Source organism: Kryptolebias marmoratus, linkage group LG24 (assembly GCF_001649575.2).
Source record: "Kryptolebias marmoratus isolate JLee-2015 linkage group LG24, ASM164957v2, whole genome shotgun sequence".
In the NCBI taxonomy this organism is placed as follows: Eukaryota; Metazoa; Chordata; class Actinopteri; order Cyprinodontiformes; family Rivulidae; genus Kryptolebias; species Kryptolebias marmoratus.
In genome coordinates this window covers 5,935,099-5,953,213 of record NC_051453.1, presented here as the reverse complement: position 1 = coordinate 5,953,213, position 18,115 = coordinate 5,935,099, and the positions used below count along the sequence as shown (strand labels likewise).

At 39.5% G+C, this 18,115-nt stretch overlaps 1 long non-coding RNA gene across 4 annotated transcripts in view; it reads right to left on the bottom strand.

Annotated features, from left to right (window-relative positions):
- Positions 1-2,772: 2,772 nt before the first annotated feature.
- The window catches only part of LOC112450412, a 27,652-nt gene continuing 12,309 nt past the window's right edge, over positions 2,773-18,115 (bottom strand). For 2 of the 4 annotated variants that reach the window (XR_005232856.1, XR_003039027.2), the window contains exons 2-3: positions 5,400-5,512; positions 2,773-3,412 (exon numbers count right to left, since the gene is read on the bottom strand). This is a non-coding gene — a long non-coding RNA (uncharacterized LOC112450412). Of the gene's footprint in view, positions 3,413-5,399; positions 5,513-7,858; positions 8,007-18,115 lie in introns of those variants that run through there. The other 2 variants (XR_005232857.1, XR_005232855.1) reach the window with 2 other exon arrangements.

Sequence of the window (18,115 nt, the reverse complement as noted above, 5' to 3'; positions counted from 1 at the left end):
AATGATGTATTATTAATGGAAACTTCCAGTTTTAAAATGATTTGGGGCTTTTCTCATCTCCATCTTTGTCGATCCGACCAGTTCGTCTTACTTGGATGTTGGCAATGTGATGTCAGGATGTCAGTGCTGCTTTAGACCGTCGTCCTGCTGAATCTAAGGAAAGATGGGATCAGTTTGCACCCCCACCCCTCCACCACCACCTCCTTACCCTTTCCAAGCCTTCATGGAAAGCAGTGTGACTTCATAGGGTTACACTGGCTGCAGCCAGCAGAGAGCTGCGCTCCAAGCTGCTCCCCGAAATATTCTGGAAGCGGAAAATTACCCCGGAGGAACAAACAGTATTCCCAAACAGCATGCAATGAGAGCAGCTTTGTTTACGTCCGGCCCGCCTCCAGTTGTGACCCAGTGGTTCCATGAAACCTGATTTGTGGCGCTTATGATCTGCTTCTCTTTGTTTCAGCATTTCAGCGAAGCTCTTTGTTTGGTGAATCTTCCTCAACACAATGGACGCTTCCACACAAAGCCCAAAAATCCTGATGTCATGAATTTGACCAAATAAATAAACATTGAAAAGAGTCTCACTATAACAAAAGTATAAAAATAACTCTGAATAAATCTGAATTTAGTCAGTAAAGAAGGATGTTAACAGCAAGGATCTCTGAAATCAACAACCCTGACATTTGGATCAGGTATTGTATTTTAATTTATGATCATGTTTACGATCATAAACCAAGAGCCAGACGGTTTATTTTAGTCTTCAGAGTGAGCGACACGCTGCTCCACTCATGGAAGCTATCATCAATGCATTTTTGTTTATGCTCACTGGTCATTTGGCAGAATGAATCAACTTCAATGTGGACTAATATTCAGACTTCTGCTTCGTAAAACTGAATTTAAAGCTATAGGCGTGTGCAAAAGTTTCAAACCATTCTTAAATCAACCAGTTTGCTTTCAAGGAAACAAACGTTCAAATAATCTGTTAAAGCGGTGTTGATCAACAGCTCTCTGGGCTTTCTGTAGATATTTTAAACACTGTTTTTAGTTGTTTTCTGTCCACTTATTGTACCAGTATGGCATAATTCTGCAGGAAAGTGGACACATTTGTATGCAATTAGTAGAGTCAGTCCTGATAAAAAGCCTACAGAAGATTACCAGTGTCTAACAACCAGCTGTTAATCATGTCTGTCAAGTTTTATCTAACAGCTTTATGGGAAACCTCTTGTTGGAGATGAAATACTGTCAAACTGTCATATTTGGCATTTCTGACATATTCAACTAAAGGGCAAAATATGTTCTTGCAACAAACATCTGGTAAGTTAACAGGCTAAAGACGTAATCTTCTTTATTTTGTAAACACAACAATGGTTCATCCCTTGAGTTTAGGAGGCTTTTTAGTGGCCCAACTGACCAAAAAAATGAATAAAATCTCAGAGAAGGGGCCAAAAATGAGCAGAAAAGCAGACAAAAACAAAACCTGAAGAACTTCCGCTTTAAAAGGACCACAAAAACGTTTGGCTTCTTGAATGCAAAAAGTAAAGAAATAAAATGTGAATGAAGACTTCTGCAAAGTGTTAAAGTGTTGCATATTGTTATAATGCACCAAGGCAAAATGCTGCTGTTATGGAAGAAATAAAAACAATCATGTACCCTGACAAAAATAACTTATGAAGATAAAACTAACCGCTCAGTTTTAACCTTTGTGTTGATGCATTTCTCATACAAAACATTTTACTAGCAGAATTTAGGCATTCTTATGACATTAGTTAAATTACATAAATAGCTCTTACGGCCTGGTTTTATTTGGTGCAACTCTCAGAGGTACAGTTGAGCCTGGTGTGAAGTCAGTCAGCTCAGGCTGGAACCAGAACTGCTCAGATGGTGCAAATGTATTCCCCTCGTGTTATAAGCATACACGCAAGCATATGTAAGTTACATCCCCCCCGACACACACACACACACACGAGCATGGCGAGGCTGTTTAGTTGGAAGAGCTGGCTTCAGGCCAGGTCTGCAAGGAGAACCGTTCTCCTTCGTAATGTGACAAACATAAAAAGCAGAGCTCTGGAATGTATTTTTCTTGGAAAGAGCACAAGATTAACACATACTGCAGCTCCCTCCGAGCTGCAGAGTGGGAAAACAATGGTGGTGGGGGGGATAAGACGAAGAGACGAGAAAGTTTTGACTTGAGCGTGTTGCCCAATCACCTTCCCTTCCACCGCCTAAAGGACATTATGTCCCATAAAAGCCTAAATAAGTCCTATGTAAATGCTCTCAAAGAAGAAAAGGAGGGGTCTTGCAGAACGGTGTCAGATATCATGGAGTATACAGAAACATATAGAAGGAGGCCTCCAATCGGAGCCAGGCCTTTACAGATTCCCCTCATAGTTAATGTTTACATTTTCTGTTTTTATTTACGTCTCACAGCTCAGAGTTTTGCTCCTGCGTTTCTTATATGTGAATATTACTGATAAATCCTGTTCGGTGGACAGGGTTTGTAGTTCCATCAGGGTAAACTGATCCTCAGATCAACAGCAGCTGAAACACGGAGCAAAGAGTTTTGATAAATTTACACCAAACTGAATCAGGAGTTTGTTTTAACACGGAATATCCCCAACATGAATATAGAAAATTATTGAATAAATCAGCAGCATAAACTATATTTAGTCTGTTTGCTTCCTTTTATTTTAACAAACAACCAGCTGCTGTTTTATAGAGTTATGAGTTAGAGTCAAACTCAGCAGCACAGTGACACATTTCTTTACATAATCAGAAGTTTCCCTTTTACGCATGCTCTAGAAACCCCCTAAAATTCCTTTTTGTGGTATAAAATAGAGCGTTTGATATTAAAAATGCCACATAAAATTGCTGTGGTATGACAAATCAGAGCAAAAGGGAAGACAGGACTGAGCCAGAGGAAATCTTTTTTATTTGAACTTAACATGAGAATCTAAAATTTAAATTTCGACACTGAGTCAGTGACACAATTTGAGTATTTTCAGTCAAAGCTTTTGCTCCTATAAGCAATGGTGCAGCATTGTATAACTTAGAGGGATGTGTACATTAAGAAAAAGGTGATAAGAACTCATGTGGAGTTTATGACAATGAAGTAAATGTCCTGTTTTTCCTTGAGCTTCCTCACATCAGGTCAACGTTCCCATCACTTCTTGTTTCCTGTTCTGCTGATTTACAGCCGAACGTGCTCTCCTGCACGCAGCCGAACACTCTGGATAAGGTCAGCTGAAACACTTAAAACACAAATGTTATTGTGAGTGGGATTCGACTCGCTCCGTGTAGGATTTGATACGCTGCTGTGAGATCTCCCTTGTTTGCAGAAATCTAATCTGATGGACCGAGGTTACCTCCCTGCAGAGGATCAACATGGATCGTCATGGGTCAGCATAAACTCTTCTTACTGTAGTAAACAAGCGCAAATAAGAATTATATCAATTAAGTGTGTAAATGGAACAGCAGGGAGACAGTCTTCTCATCCTGTACATTACATCTGAACGTCAACAAGATGAATGTTGAAAACACATTTCAGGAGGAAGCAAGTTACTGATCTCTGAAAACTTATACAACCAAGGAGGCGTTTAATTCTGACAACCTGCTGAATGAGGTTTTAACTGCACACAAGATTAAATGTTTTCATCGTTTGTAGTTTTGAGCTTTAAGACTGAAACAAGAAACACTTTTTTTTTAAACTTTATTGGAAGTATCGCAGTTAAAGATTGTATATTTTTTGTTCGGCTGTCTAATTTTTATATAAAACAAAAGTTGTAGTTCTTGGCCACTGCCAAAGGTGAAAGGGAGATAATGTTTTTGCTCGTGTCTGGGCACGTGTGCATTCATTTGTCCGTAGCGTTAGCAAAATATCTGCTGAACCAGTGGATGAATTTAAATGAAACTCTCAGAAAGTTCTCATGGGATGCACATCTACAAGTGATTGACTTTTGGAGTCAATTCCATTCAAAATGGCTGCCACAGCTAAGCAATTAGCAATCACTAATGGATATAACAGTTTTACAGAAAGTGAGCGAGATTTGAGAGTCATCCTTAACACTTTGAGTGCTACCAGATCTCACAAAACATCATTTACAAGGTTTGATCAAAACAGCTGTAACTTTGTCTCTTCTCAGCATAAAATGATCTTTAAATCTCCAACATGATTTAAAAGGCCAAAATATCTAAACTTTGTTTACTGGTTGAAGAGATGTTTCATCACTCTGCAGCTCATGGAGCAAAGATTGTTTTCTTTTAAGTTTGTGAACGGCGTAATCATTGAACCAATGTGCTGTTTTTCTGTGGTTTAATGATTTAATTTACAACAACAGGAAACCAGCTAAGCTCCCTCACCTTCACACACTCCATGTTATAACAACATGATGCATAAACTCTTATAAACAGCCTGCTGTAAATTCAAACCATCCAAACCTGCTGCATAAAAAGGATCCTATATTGTGCTTTACTCTGTCAACATGCACAGGGCATCCTCTGTCTTTGTCTGCCTGCCTTTGTGTTGGTCTGGTGGCTTCTCACAGCTCATCCTCCTCTGGTCGCCCCCCGGGAGGAAAGGCTATCCTGGGTTCTGACGTCAGCCATTATGGGTCAGTAAACACAGACTAATCGGGGGGCGAGTCTTCATATAAACAGAGCTGTTTTCACTGTCAACAAGATGCAGATTCAGAGACAAACATGGACTTAGATCAAGTTGGAAGACCTGAGAAAAAGTTATTTTTCACCATAAGATGAGCTCCAGAACTGCTTATGATTGGATTTGTCTCCTGATGTCTGTGGAAAGGCCCAGCAGTCTTTGCCCTCCACTTTTCATGGCAGAGTTTTAAACTGAGGTCATCTCATTTTTAGAGATGACAAGATTTAATCTCATGTGATGCCTCGAGGTGTCACGCTCAGAATCTGTGATGTGAATGACTCTCAGCTACTACCACAACAATCGTTGTCCTCAAAGGTTCATTAAAACCTGTCCAGTGGTTCATGAGATATTTTTATGCTCCAAACAAACAAACACACAGACACAAGCTAAAACATTATTGCCCGCCTCCCCCTTTTTGGAAACAATAAGTGCAAGAAATCTGTGTCAGAACTGCACAGGATGTTTGAAGAAATAAAATCAACTCTTTGCTCTTTTGGACTTTTGTCCGAAGCTAATGTTTCAATCTTTATGGCAAATTTGAAGTTCTGATTTTTACCTGGGCAAATTACTGTCAACATCTTCCATTTTTCACAGATAAATTTTCATAGATGTATTTTCAAATACATCTATATATATACACATCTATATATATATATTTAATTATATAGAAATTTTAGGGTGTCATGCAGCAGTTATGTAACTGTATTTTTGCACAAGATATGGACTCGATGAAGCCTTTTTCACTGACCTTTGTCTTTATTTGCGCTATCTGGGGATTTTTCCACCTTGTTGGAGGCCTGCAGGTTGTAAACTCAGCTGTAAAAAGCTGTAAAGTTGACTGAGGGATGAAATTTAAACAACCTGCAGACGAGACAAGAGAAAGAGAAGCAACGATAAGAAATAGAAAATGAAAGATTTTTATGTCCTTTCTATCACAGTTCATAACCTGCAGTCAAGCGTAGCCTTTGTTTTTCCACACACTATTTTTATTTTTTTGGTGGTTTAGGTGATCAGCCAGTTTGCACACTGTCACCATGTGAGTTTGGAAGATAAAACCCATTTTTATCGGTACATTTTGTTCCGTGCTCAACCACAGCATCTGAAGTAGACACACTTAACCAACCTCACCACGTCCGTTTCATTGAGTTTGACGCGAGGTGGGAGGGCGGCAAAGATTTACATCAACGCGTATGTTTCATTTCTTCTTTTTTTAGCTCTATTAAATCCCCATTTAGAGACACAATAGTCTTAAAAGGGTTTAAAACTCAGATTGTTTTATGATTTTAGTAAATCATCTCAGTCAGGATGAACTCAGGATAAAGTCCATAACTTTGTGTAAAACGTTATTTGTGTCCAGAATAAAAACCCTTTCCCTCCACTTCAGATGTAGGTTGTATTGATTAATATTCAGCAAATATTAGTGTGCAAATATGTTAAACTGAGATGTTTAAATAAGCAGCAATGTTTTCACTCTAACATTAGCATTTTACTCAAAGTTATGCTGCAGTTTAACAGATATGGCTACTTATTTCTTTTATACATTTTAAATAGAAGCCTATTGATTTGATTTAATCTCAGATTTTTCGTTGAAATGACCTTAAGAAGGTGTTATTTGACTGCAACTCAAACATGTTATTAGAAGCCTAAAACTGCTTATGCTTCTATGCAGCAGGCGGCTCATGGCTGACCTTTCTGTTGTAAATTGTTTACACTTCTGTCTTCAGCATCAAGTGGTGATGTGAGCCACTAACCAACTCTCTGTGAAGAGGAGGACATCAGCAGCATCAGCAACGCAATCTGGTTTGCTTCGAAATTTCTGTCAGAAAATGTTGCTTTGTTTGGTTGTCGAGTCCAAGTTGGATTTGTCTCCGGTGTAAAAGAATCTGTGTCTGGATGTGTGCTTAAAGGTTTGAGAAGTTGTGAACATTTACAAAATGTGACACCAGATGTTGCATTAGTCATATTTGGAATGAGAAGCTGGTATGGGGTTTTAGGTCCCATCGTTGCACAGAATTAGCTCTATTAAAAGTCTGCAATGACCTGCTCCTGGTTTTAGACAGATATAGTTGTGCTGTTTTGATTTTGTTAGATCTCAGTGCAGCTTTTAGTTGCCCACTCTAGCCTTCTAAATCACGTTATATTGTAAATCTTTCTCCGTTGAAATGGGACATTTTTTTCCTCGACAGCCCCCATTAGCTGTGGAGTTCCTCAAGGATCCATCTTGGTGCCACTTCTACAGTATCTACACTCTGCATGCTTCCCTTGCTTCTCATATTCTGTAAATACTTCATTTCAATTGTTGTGCAGATGATACACACATCTATATGCCCTTTAAGCCCCAATGACACCTCATCTGTTGTGCTCATAATAAATTACATTGAAGAGGTGAAATTATAGTAAGTATGAAATGATTCTCCTAAAACTGACATAAACCTAGCATCTCAGAACTTTTATCACTTCCTCTTCAGGCCCATGCTTGGAATCTAGATGTCACTTTTTATTTTCATTAAAGATTTGATAAATAGATAAAAAAGCTGTTTTCTACAACTCAAACTGTTCCAAACTCAAACCCATTTTCTCCAACAGAAGACAGTTATTACAGCTTTAATCACCTCCAGGTCAGATTGTTGTAACTCAGTCAGTCTTGTTTGTTTTTAAAGCGTCACCTGGTCTGGGACCAGTATTCACATCTGAACTCTGCTCTTGGTCACATTTGAGCTTTTCTGAGACGGTCTCATTGGAAGTTCCACATTCCTGATCCTGTCTTTTCTGCAGCCGTCCCGAAACTGTGAAACACTTATCCACTCTCAGTCAGGTGTGCCTCCCGTATGGATCTTAAAACATTTATTTTTTGTCTTTTTATTAAAATAATGCTTTTAGATTTTAAGTAATGTAGAATTAATGCCATTTAGTATCAGTTACCTGGTTTTATTTTTGATGCTTTTAAAATATCTCTATTTTAAATTGATCATAATATTTCTCTTTTTTGTGGCTGTTATTATTGTATCACATTTTGGTCAACTCTGGTACTTTTTAAAGTTGATTTGATTTGATATCTGGTTTGTGTTTTTAATTTGAGACAGTATGACCCTGTCAAACTTCATGCACTACAAATTAGTAAATATTGTACTCCGTGTACCAAAATGTGTAAGTTCTCCTCAAAAACACGCCTAATATCTCTCCAACTCTTGGTTTGTTTACACTCACAGCTGCTCGGTCCAGATGTGAAACCAAAGACGAGGCTCCGTCCGACAAAACATTAACACCGGGAGGCAGGAGAGGCCAGTGGCACAGCTGGTGAGCAGCTCATGCCAGCTCATACAGTTTAAAGAGTGTTTTCCTATAAAAAAAAAAAGCTCCAAATGGATCCCAGATGATCCAAGCAGAACCGGTCTTTGATTTTTCAGCATGCAACACATGTGACGTGTTACTGTGTGTCTGTGTCCCTATAACTGATGCTGGAAGGAAAACATTAGTTCGAGGAAAATGGGAAGCTGAGAAGAAGACGCATCATTTATAGCTGAAATAAAAAGTATAAACCAAAAAAAGATGAACAAATCAGCTGCCCCGCCCTCATCGACACAGTCCCAGACTAAAGCATCGTTCAGCAGGACGCTGTACGTTTTACACAAATATTTTCAGGAGGCACAGAAACAAGTCAGATGAATAAACTCCCCCATCCTGCAGCCTGCAGGCCCCGGAGGATGTACTGTTGTGGTGCCAGATGTTTCAGGACATTCCCACATGTGTGTCCATGCCTTGACTTGTGAGAGCTGATTCAGCAGCACGAGAGACACTTCAACCAAATGAGGCAACTTCTGTGTGGGTGATCAGTTAGATATCCAAAAACCATCACTTCAAGCTTTTGCGCCTGGTTAAACCGGTTCCTGATTGTAGTTATCCCATATTTCTGACTTTACTTAGTTTTGCTTTGTGCATTTAAAATAAATCAACTGATGTCATTTGTTCCCCTGATTTAGCTCCTGCCAGTGAAAAGTGAAACAAAGTATTTACTGACCTGGTTGCTGATAAAAGACAGATAAGGTCAACCGATTGACGCAGACCTGTTAGGGCATGTTTGGGGTCTGTGTCCTTTTCATTTGAGATACTTTATTGTAACAGACAAAGAGCAGAGCTAAAATGAGACTTTACTTCCATAATCCCAACAAGCAACTTACGTCAGTGAGATGAATTAGAATGAGAAAGAACCGGGCGGATTGCTCGATTTAAAACTTTTAACGACTGAGAGCTGACCACTGATATTCAAGCGACCTCTGTGTTTATGGTACAAACTAATCTATTCCTAAATCACTGATCGATATCAATCCTGTGGTCTAAATGCTGGTTTTAACATCAGCTAAAGCAGATAATTTCTGTTTTTCTCAAGGCACTGAAAACTCTACCTGTTTTTAAACAAACTTGGCCTCAGGGAGGGGAACATTATCTCTCAGACTGTTGGATTAATTACTCAGATAATTTGATTTTTAATGGTCCCTAAAGTGTGATTCCCACCAATTTGATTCAAAAAAGTGACTCTCATTCTAGCAGCACTATGACGTTTGGCCTTATTTTCCTTATTAGTGTTTTATAAGTCATCTCACTGCAGATTTAACTCCTGCTCTGCAGTTTTTTGTACGGCCTCAGGGACTCGGTGCTGAAGGAACAACAACCAGCTGTTGAATGTTACGACTGGAGGATCGTGATGTTTTTCTTCAGCTCGTCCCCCTGGAGAGGATACGGTATCACAGGTTTGCACAGAGGAGCCGGCTTGTTTTTGACAAACCAGTGCAACAACTTCAGAACAGCTGAGAGTGAGTGAGGATGTTTGTATGCAAATCTTAAAGTCTTGTCTGTCTTTGAAAATTGTTTTAAATAGAAACAAACACAAAAAGGAAAAAAAAAAAAAACAATGACATGATACATGATAAGAAAGTTAAGATAAAATGAATTTAAATGTTAAAAATCTTTGAGTATTTAAGAATTTCTGCTTGGAAAATTTTTTAATAACTAGGAAAATCACATTTTCTGCAAAAATCTGTGAATGACTTTGCTGAAGAATTTGAAACTTGATTTGTTAAAGTTAAAATTAGGAAAAACATTAGCTAAAAGAGCAAAAGGCATATTAAAAGTCAAAGTAGCAAAATAGCAGCTAAAAGCTAAAGTAGCACATTGGTAGATAGGAGCTAAAAGTAGTGAAAGTCCAGTTAAAAGCAGCAGAACAGTAGCTAAAAGCTAAAAGAAGCATAAGAAGGCTAAAACAGAACAAGTATGATGATGAAGATTTTAAAGAAAACAATGATTTCTAAATGTATTCCCATGGTGAAAATATCTGTAAATAAAGTTAAATATTTAGAAAATTATAAAAGTTACAAACACCAAGAGTCATAGCATCCATCTTCTGATTGAGCTGAAGGTTTTAATGTATGAATGGCTAAATTAGCAAAATGTTTGCAAATTTAATTGCATCAAAACAGGAAAACAGGAAAACACAAGTAGTACAGCTTTGAAAGTTATTGTATTTCACTTCAAGTATAAACTTGTTATTAACATCTTTACAAGCTGACAGGAAGTTTGTTTCTTATATTTGCTCCAGACTTTATTACCATGACTCATGTGTTTTTTTTCTCCTGACACTTCTTGTGACCCAAACACCCTCAGGTTTTTGGAACATGGATGTGATTTTTCAGAAATGTTTGCTGCCAGCGAACAAGGTCAGACGGCGGATATGTTTCCCTCCTTCCTCATGACCACAACTCATTGGACAGCAGCTGTCTTCGCCTTCCTGACCCTCCACCCCCTCCCTCCTACAGCCTTACAGCAAACTGCTACTTCAGAAGAAGTCGTGCTGGTTCCGTGTCAGAGGCCAACAAAACAGGCTCCTCCGTCAGATGGTGACGGGGCCAGCAGATCCTCACCCTCAGGCCTCCTCCCACTCAACCCTCTCCCTCCTCATTGAAGTGAGAGCTGAAACAGGGCAGGGTTGTTTTGTGCATGCTTTTACAGCTCAGGTGTTTGGCAGGAAGGTGAGTAAACAGAGTGACAAACGCGAGGTGGATGGTTTGGTTTCGTCTGGATTCTGACGTCTCTCATGTTCAGATAATCTCAGACTGGTCGGTTGGCCATTAAGCTGTCAGTCAAACCGTCAACACCACATTCTTCTTTGCTCGTGTAATTTCTGCGTAGCTTTTTAAACGCTCATTTTGACAAAGAACTTCATGAAATCTCTTATATCTTCACCTAACATCTGGGCATAGATCTGTAAACCATTTGAGAAAAATTTTAAGCCGAGTAAAAAACAAACAAAAAACTAACCTAACCCGAACACCTGTCCTGCTATAATACAGAATAACGTGTTAATGTTCTCAAAAATCATGAGTTGACCGTTTGTTTTTAATTCTGATATAACTTAGCCAGTTTAATCTTGTTCTCCTGAAAAAACAGCTCATGTTCTCGGGATAACAAGATGATTATGATGCTAATTTAAACGCCTTACACAGAGTTTCATCATTCAGTAGTGCCATCATGACGCAGATGATGTGGAACAGGAACAATAAAATCAGCCGCCTGTTCTCATTTCTGATAAAGCCTCGTTTTATTCAGCTGTGATTTTGAAATAACCTCTAGTCAACATTAAAACAAGCTTTTCTAGGTTGAAACAACTAAACATTTTAACCAGTTTTTCTCTAAGTGTGTTTTCTCTCTCAGCTTCTCGACTCTGACTGGATCCTATTTTTCCAGTCGTAACTCGTCTCATATTCTGACTGGCACAAAGACGCTTTCTGTTGTTCAAACAAGTACAGAAGTCACTAGTTAATGAACATTTGGTGCCCGTCGTGTCCCCACATTCTTCTAGCTTTTTGTCTAATTTTTCTAAGCGACAGTGTATTTTTCAATCATCTGAATAGGAAAAATGATGCCTTTCCTGTAAGCTTACAGAGAACCATTACCACTGACACAGCACAGTTATACGTCACTAAAAGTTTTTCTTCCTCTTTGGTTTGAGTTCACTTAATGACTCACTTGTTTTTTCCAAAGCAGAACTTTGTGTTTACAGCTTAGAGCGAAACAAAATTCAAACGAATGCTTGAAATTTGTCATCAGACCTGGAGCTCAGGAAGGGTTTTCCCAAAATGCCAGGAACTGGTTTTACATGTTAAATCACAGTGTGTGTGTGTGTGTGTGTGTGTGTGTGTTGTTTCCCGTTAGTTAAACGGTCACGTATCAGCCTTGACAGTCCAGCGTTTTCAAAAATACGTGCTGACAGTGATGCAGTGTTTTATCTTGTAAAAGGCAGGAAAAACAAAAGAGAAACAAGAAGAGTTTGTCATGAATTACAGGACGGACTCGTGTTTCAGCTGAGCTCTAAATAACTGACGGACACAGCAGGCCGGTGTCACTGACAGGCTGCTGCAGAGAACAAACTCAGTGGGGGTTTTTTTCTAGGGAAACAGATCTGGGAAAACAGCTTCAACCCCTGATGTTACCCCTTGACACCCATCCACCACAGCCCCATGAGAAACCCCTCCTCTTCTTCCTCCTCCTCCTCCTGCAGCCAGCAGCCCAGCTGGAGCACCAGGAGGTCACTCAGCTGATCTAATCTTCAGTCCAGGTCAGCGCTGGGAAAACGACCCGTTTAAGCTGCCAGGAGGGTTTCTGATGATCGTCACAAAAGTCAGATTAATCAGTTTTGGTGAGAAAGAGAGTTTGTTTATTCCTGAAGCCGGCGCCACTGGTTAGGCAGCTTCTCACTTCTGACAGCAGGGTTTACAAAAACGTGTTTCTATCAACACATCGGAGCAAATCAAGCTGCATAAAACAGCTTAGTTTTCAGAATTTCCAGCCAAAAACATCAAAAATGCTGAACTCTGCATCCTTTTCTTCCTTCCAATGAGTCAGACTTGTTTTGTCATCCTTTAAAAAGTGGCCATGACCGATAGTTTTTCATCTTTTCCAAAGGCCTTTCAGCTTCTTTTCTTAGGACTTTGGCTGCTTTTCCTCTTATTTTCAGTCCAGCACCTGATCATTTTACGAGGAATGTGTATTTGTCTGTTAAGTCGCTGAAGTTTGACCTGTGAATCACTCAGTCATAAAAAGCCTTTTAAACTCAGGGGAAGAACTGGTGTTGTGTTGACACATAACCAGTTTTAAATTGGATTAAATTGGCACTTTGTTACCAGCACCCTGTCACAAAGAAACAGTCTGTTCCCATTTCTACAGTTAAATTGATACAAAACACAAAAAATAGCATAAGGTGATTCCCAAAGAGCTGAAAACTTGACGTATCATTGATCAACTGAGGGATGATGCATCTCTGAGGTCCTGGGTCAAGACTTTTCTGGATTTTTTTCCCTATTTCCTAAGTGCATGACTTTCAGATACAGTTAATTTGCTTGAAATATGTTTTTAGGCCTGAAACTTCTTTTGTCTTCTTATGCCGTCAAGGTCAGGTACAAAAACTGGACGGAAAATGAGTGAAAAAGTGGCAAAAATCCAAATGAAAATGTTGAAAGAGCTTCAAAAATCTTGATCAGTACATCTTAAAGATGTCAATTTGGCTGCTTGGAGGTAAAGTATAAATTAATTAGGGTTGATTTAAAACCTTTGCACAGTACTGTCCATATAATAAATAAATATAACTTCCTTTAACTATACATTTCATCTATAGCATTCATCATAAAGCTGCAGCTAAACTGATTGTCGTGTTTTCTGAAGATCTGCAAACAATCTGTGCCGAATTTAGTCCGAGACTCAGATCTGTTGAGAAACTCATCCAGAGCAGGCACCAATCTTTAACAAACTGATTGTGCAAGATGTATTTGGTTCTGCATGAGCACACCAGAAAACTGAACATTTTATATGCATGGAGAAGAGATAACAGAGAGAGAAAGTCTGGAAGCAGAGAGAGTGAAGGAAACACAACACAAAAGAGACAACCAAAGTGTGAAAACAAAAAGGAAGTTGGGTCATTAAAACTAAAACAAGGTTAATTTAGATTACATGTGAACGTCTCCCACTGAAAACTAAAGCTGATGTTTTTTGTGCGGCTGCAGTGTGTTGAAGACTCCCTGTTCCTGAAACCAGCGAAGCATCAGAATACTTTGAACACAGAAGGCCTATTGTATCGTATCTGATCTGAAATCAGCAGCCAGCAGCTGAAAAGAAAAAAAAAGGCATGTTGACTCATGGATGGAAGGAGGAATGAAGGCAAACAGAACAACTCTCTGACCTGCAGAGGGAACGCTGCGTACTTTGCTTTCCCTCCCTGACAGGTGAATTACAAAACAAACGTGCCGTAAACAAAAAGCTGGATATTCGAGTCCTGCAGCGCAGCAAAACACATGTAAGCTGCAGAAACAGCTTCAGCAGGAAACCCCCTACGTGTCTCACAGCTTATTCTGAAGTATTTTAGAAATATATGTTCATTAAGACAATATTTTACAAGAATTAACATGATGGAAATATGCAGGCCTGATTCAGTGACCATTATATTAGGGTCTGCCTAATTGAGCCAGCTACAAGAAAACAATCACTGCAGCAGAAGTTGTAGAGAAGAGGTCACACACACACCTGTTTTATTAAATCTAAATTATTTTCTGCATGTGGCCCTAACATGCAAACAAATCATGTTCATAAAGTCACGAACGTAGACTTTTTTTGTTTGCAATCAGATCTGAGGTCAAGCCAGAGCAACAAACTGTGTGTGAAGTTTAAAGAGTTCAAAGAGGAAGTCACGTTAACCTCGTGTTCTGTAAGGATTACAGGTGTCACAGATGCACCTGAGCGTTCACCAGCTCTGTTGCTTTTCTAAGTCACCTGTTGAAGCTTGTCAATGGAAAAAGAAAAGAAAAAAATGGAAAAAAAAACCATGCAAATCATGTCTAAAAAGAACATGTGCCCACAAATCTCTCTGTTCGACATATAGATCACTTTCAGATCCAAACTCGCACATGACCTGGTTAAACATGCATAAAAACAGAGCAGGAAGAGACAAAGGGTTGGTAAACATCAAACAGGAGTCTTTCCTCTACCCACACACACACACACACGCAAGGTCACACAAATTGCTAAGGAAAGTCACACACACACACACACACACACACACACACACACACACACACACACTGCATGCCAGCACACAGTAAGGCACCGACATCCTCCATGTGTGATTACATTTAAATGTTTGCAGCCACAACACAGCTGGTGCTGCACAGAGGAAGCCTGTGTGTGTGTCTGTGTGTGTGTCTGTGTGTGTGTAGGAGAGAGCTGTAAATGCATGCACAAAGTTGGAAACTCTTCATGCGAGTGCACGTGGAAAGTTGCCAGTTAAAATATAACCGTGTATAGGAATGAGTCACCACGCCAGCCGCACCAGGTGCTGCTAAACTGTAGCTTAAAAACAAACAAATACATTTCCAAAGGTGTTTAAGTCAACACGTGTTCCACCAATAAAATTATTCTTCAAAGCTTTGTGCAATAAATTTTGAATCCCTTGACAGTTTCCTGCAGCAGTCATCAACAAAAACAACTTTGACTTTTGGCCTATTTTACACCAAGCAGCCTGCGGTGTTTAGATTTGAATAATGAAAATGTTTACCCAGAACTTTCCTGGAAGGAATGTATGTCATTCCTGTACATCAGTGAGAGAGTTTGAAGATCATCCTATAAACTTTGTGTTTTGTTGCCAGTTTTGGACACCTCTCGTAAATTCGATTTTTAGCCTCAGTCAGTTTTTTTCTTGGTAAAATAAAAAAATGTGCACGATGAGAAATGACGGAACGCTGGTGTAGATTGTTGGAGTTGTCCTGATTCTGGAAGAAGTTTCACCTCATCTGGAAAAAAACAAACAACAACCCACCATGATTACATCGAGGAGGAGGCCTCAGGGTCCAGCTTTCTAACTCCTATAGTGACTTGACTCGTAATTCAAACAGCACCAGTGGTTCATGGGATGCCTATAACATGTTCACAAACACACACATACAAAAGCATTATTGCCTAACTTTGCCTTTGGGCGATAATCAACCAAACAGGATCCTAAATCATGGAAACAAAAGCAAAAAGTGTAACTAGGAGCCATAACGCCCTCATGTTGCATTTCACAAGACATATTTGCATAAATATGTTTGTCTGTGAAGATGAAGTGTGTACGTACAAAACTTTAAAGGGTATTTACAACCTTTTTAAAGTTTTATAGATGCACACTTTATTCAAAAAAGCATATTTATATGCAGCATTTATCAGATTTGTGTTCTGTTCACTTTTCCCTTAAGCCTAATGTTATGTTTGCAAAATATTTGTGGTGTTTTCTATTTTGCTGCAACTAGTTTTGCATACAGTAGTGTACAGTAACGTGAATAGTTTGCAAAAAAACATGTTTTGCAAACTTGTAAAAGCATTGTTTTATTTGCAAAGTTGTTCTTCCTGTGTTATCGCCATGCATCACATGCTCCTCAGAGTTAAATACCCCCTGCTCAAACAGAGGAAACATGTGACAGCAATGTCTTATGTCACGCATCTGAGCTGACAAGTTCAAACCAGAGCTGCAGACGGTTTAGCAGCACCGGGCAAACAGGCTCTCAGCATCAACCCCAACAACAAAAGGGGAAGTGAAACCCAAGACTGTGTGGGTGTGAGTGTTTGTCTGAGCAGCCTGGAACATCAGGCCACGCCCTCTGCTCGCCTGCTCGCTCCCCATTGGCTGAGCTATTGTCAAGCGCATTTAATAAATTTCCCCCATGTGCCAAAAGTCATATCTACGTGACGTCACATGGGGCCTTTAAATGACAAATGGCAGGCCGACTTTAAATGGCTTTTTGAAACTAAACAGGCCAAGAAAAAAAAAAAAACACAGTTCAGACTGGTGTGCTCAGGAGCATCACTGACAGTTGACCTACTTACCTTTTATGGCAACCACACCTTGTGGTGCATTTGACCTTAAAGTAGGAATTTTAGGATTTGTGTCGATGGACGAAGCCCTTAATGATCTTTATGAACCTGAGCTGAAATGGGCCAATAATTCTTGTGTTTGTTGTGAAAAGGAAACTGGACCTCACACAGCTGAATGTACAATAAACGGAAAGATTAAGATGTTATTCTAGTCCCAGACAGGTAAATATATATTCAGTAAAAACTCCAGATCACTGTCTAAATTTTTTTTCCTTCAAAATAATCAAGCTTTCAGCGTCTTTCACCATAAAAAACAAAGTTTTGAAAAGGTTTGTCTGCACTACCCTATCTTATGCAAGCTATATCCTTTGTTTACTTATCTGCCAGACTCCATTAGATTCTGGTTCATACACGCATGTATTTATAAAACACGCCGAGTCATGACTGACGAAAACATGCAACCTGCATCCAGCGAGCGAAAGCTGAGAGGCGAAAATAATCACCATCCGTTTGGTTTACCACCATAAACAGATCACGTTGCAACTTTGTTTTCATGCCATGTTTCATACAAAACAAATCTGTGAGCCAGGAATCCAGGTGAGAGGGGAAGGACGGGGGGGTTTATGGGCCTGCTGGGAAGCTCTGGGATGTCCCGGCACTGTGTGAGAGGTTGGTCTGGAAAATCAGGAGCATTTCTGCATCTGAAGACATCCTGCCTCCAACTGATGAAACCCATACATTTACCAGTAAAGGTAAATTCTGCTGTTAAATTCAGCTGAAAGGTAAAATCACAGGATTTCAGCATGATTTTCTGCAGAAGTGTGTAACACCGGAACACACTGTGGTTTCAGAGGGAGTCATGTTAGTTATTAATTGGTCACATGGCTTAGGGGGGGAACTGGTAACATCCACACATACGGGCGCCGTCACATGAGTTTGCAATTAAAGACTTCAGAGTAAAGCTCATCTTAAAGACTTGCCGTGACCTTTTGAACCAAAAGTAAAGTTTGTCTTGAACATTCTTGCAGCCGGTCTCCTTCCTGTGTTTTTTTTCTGTAGGTTGAGATAAAAATCATCTGCACCCACACCCGTGTGGTAAACGCTCTCTCACACACACGCACACACACACACAAGCTGATGAGTCACATGTTTAAAGACCCATTGAGCACAGGAAACACTTTTCTCACAAAACGTATTGCAAGAGTCGTGTGTGTGTGTGTGTGTGTATGTGCGACAGGAACCCCTCCTCCACCCCTGGGTCGACTTCTTTACATGAAAACACGCTGACGTCTGCCCTTTGTTTTCTCTGCTACTTTATACGTGACTTTCAAAGCAGCTGTGTAAAATGTCTTCCTGCCATTCGGCTACATGTAGTGCAAACCAGAGCATGTAATAAATGCTTTGAAACACTGCAAAATGTAGCATTTTAATTATTAAAAAAAGCCTCAAATTGTCTCAAAAATCACTTCATGGCCATCTCTGATTTTCACATTTATAATATGTAAACATTTGGATAACTTCAAACTTGTCAAGCCTGAACAAAAAGAAAAAATAATAATTGTGAATTTAGCACATTTT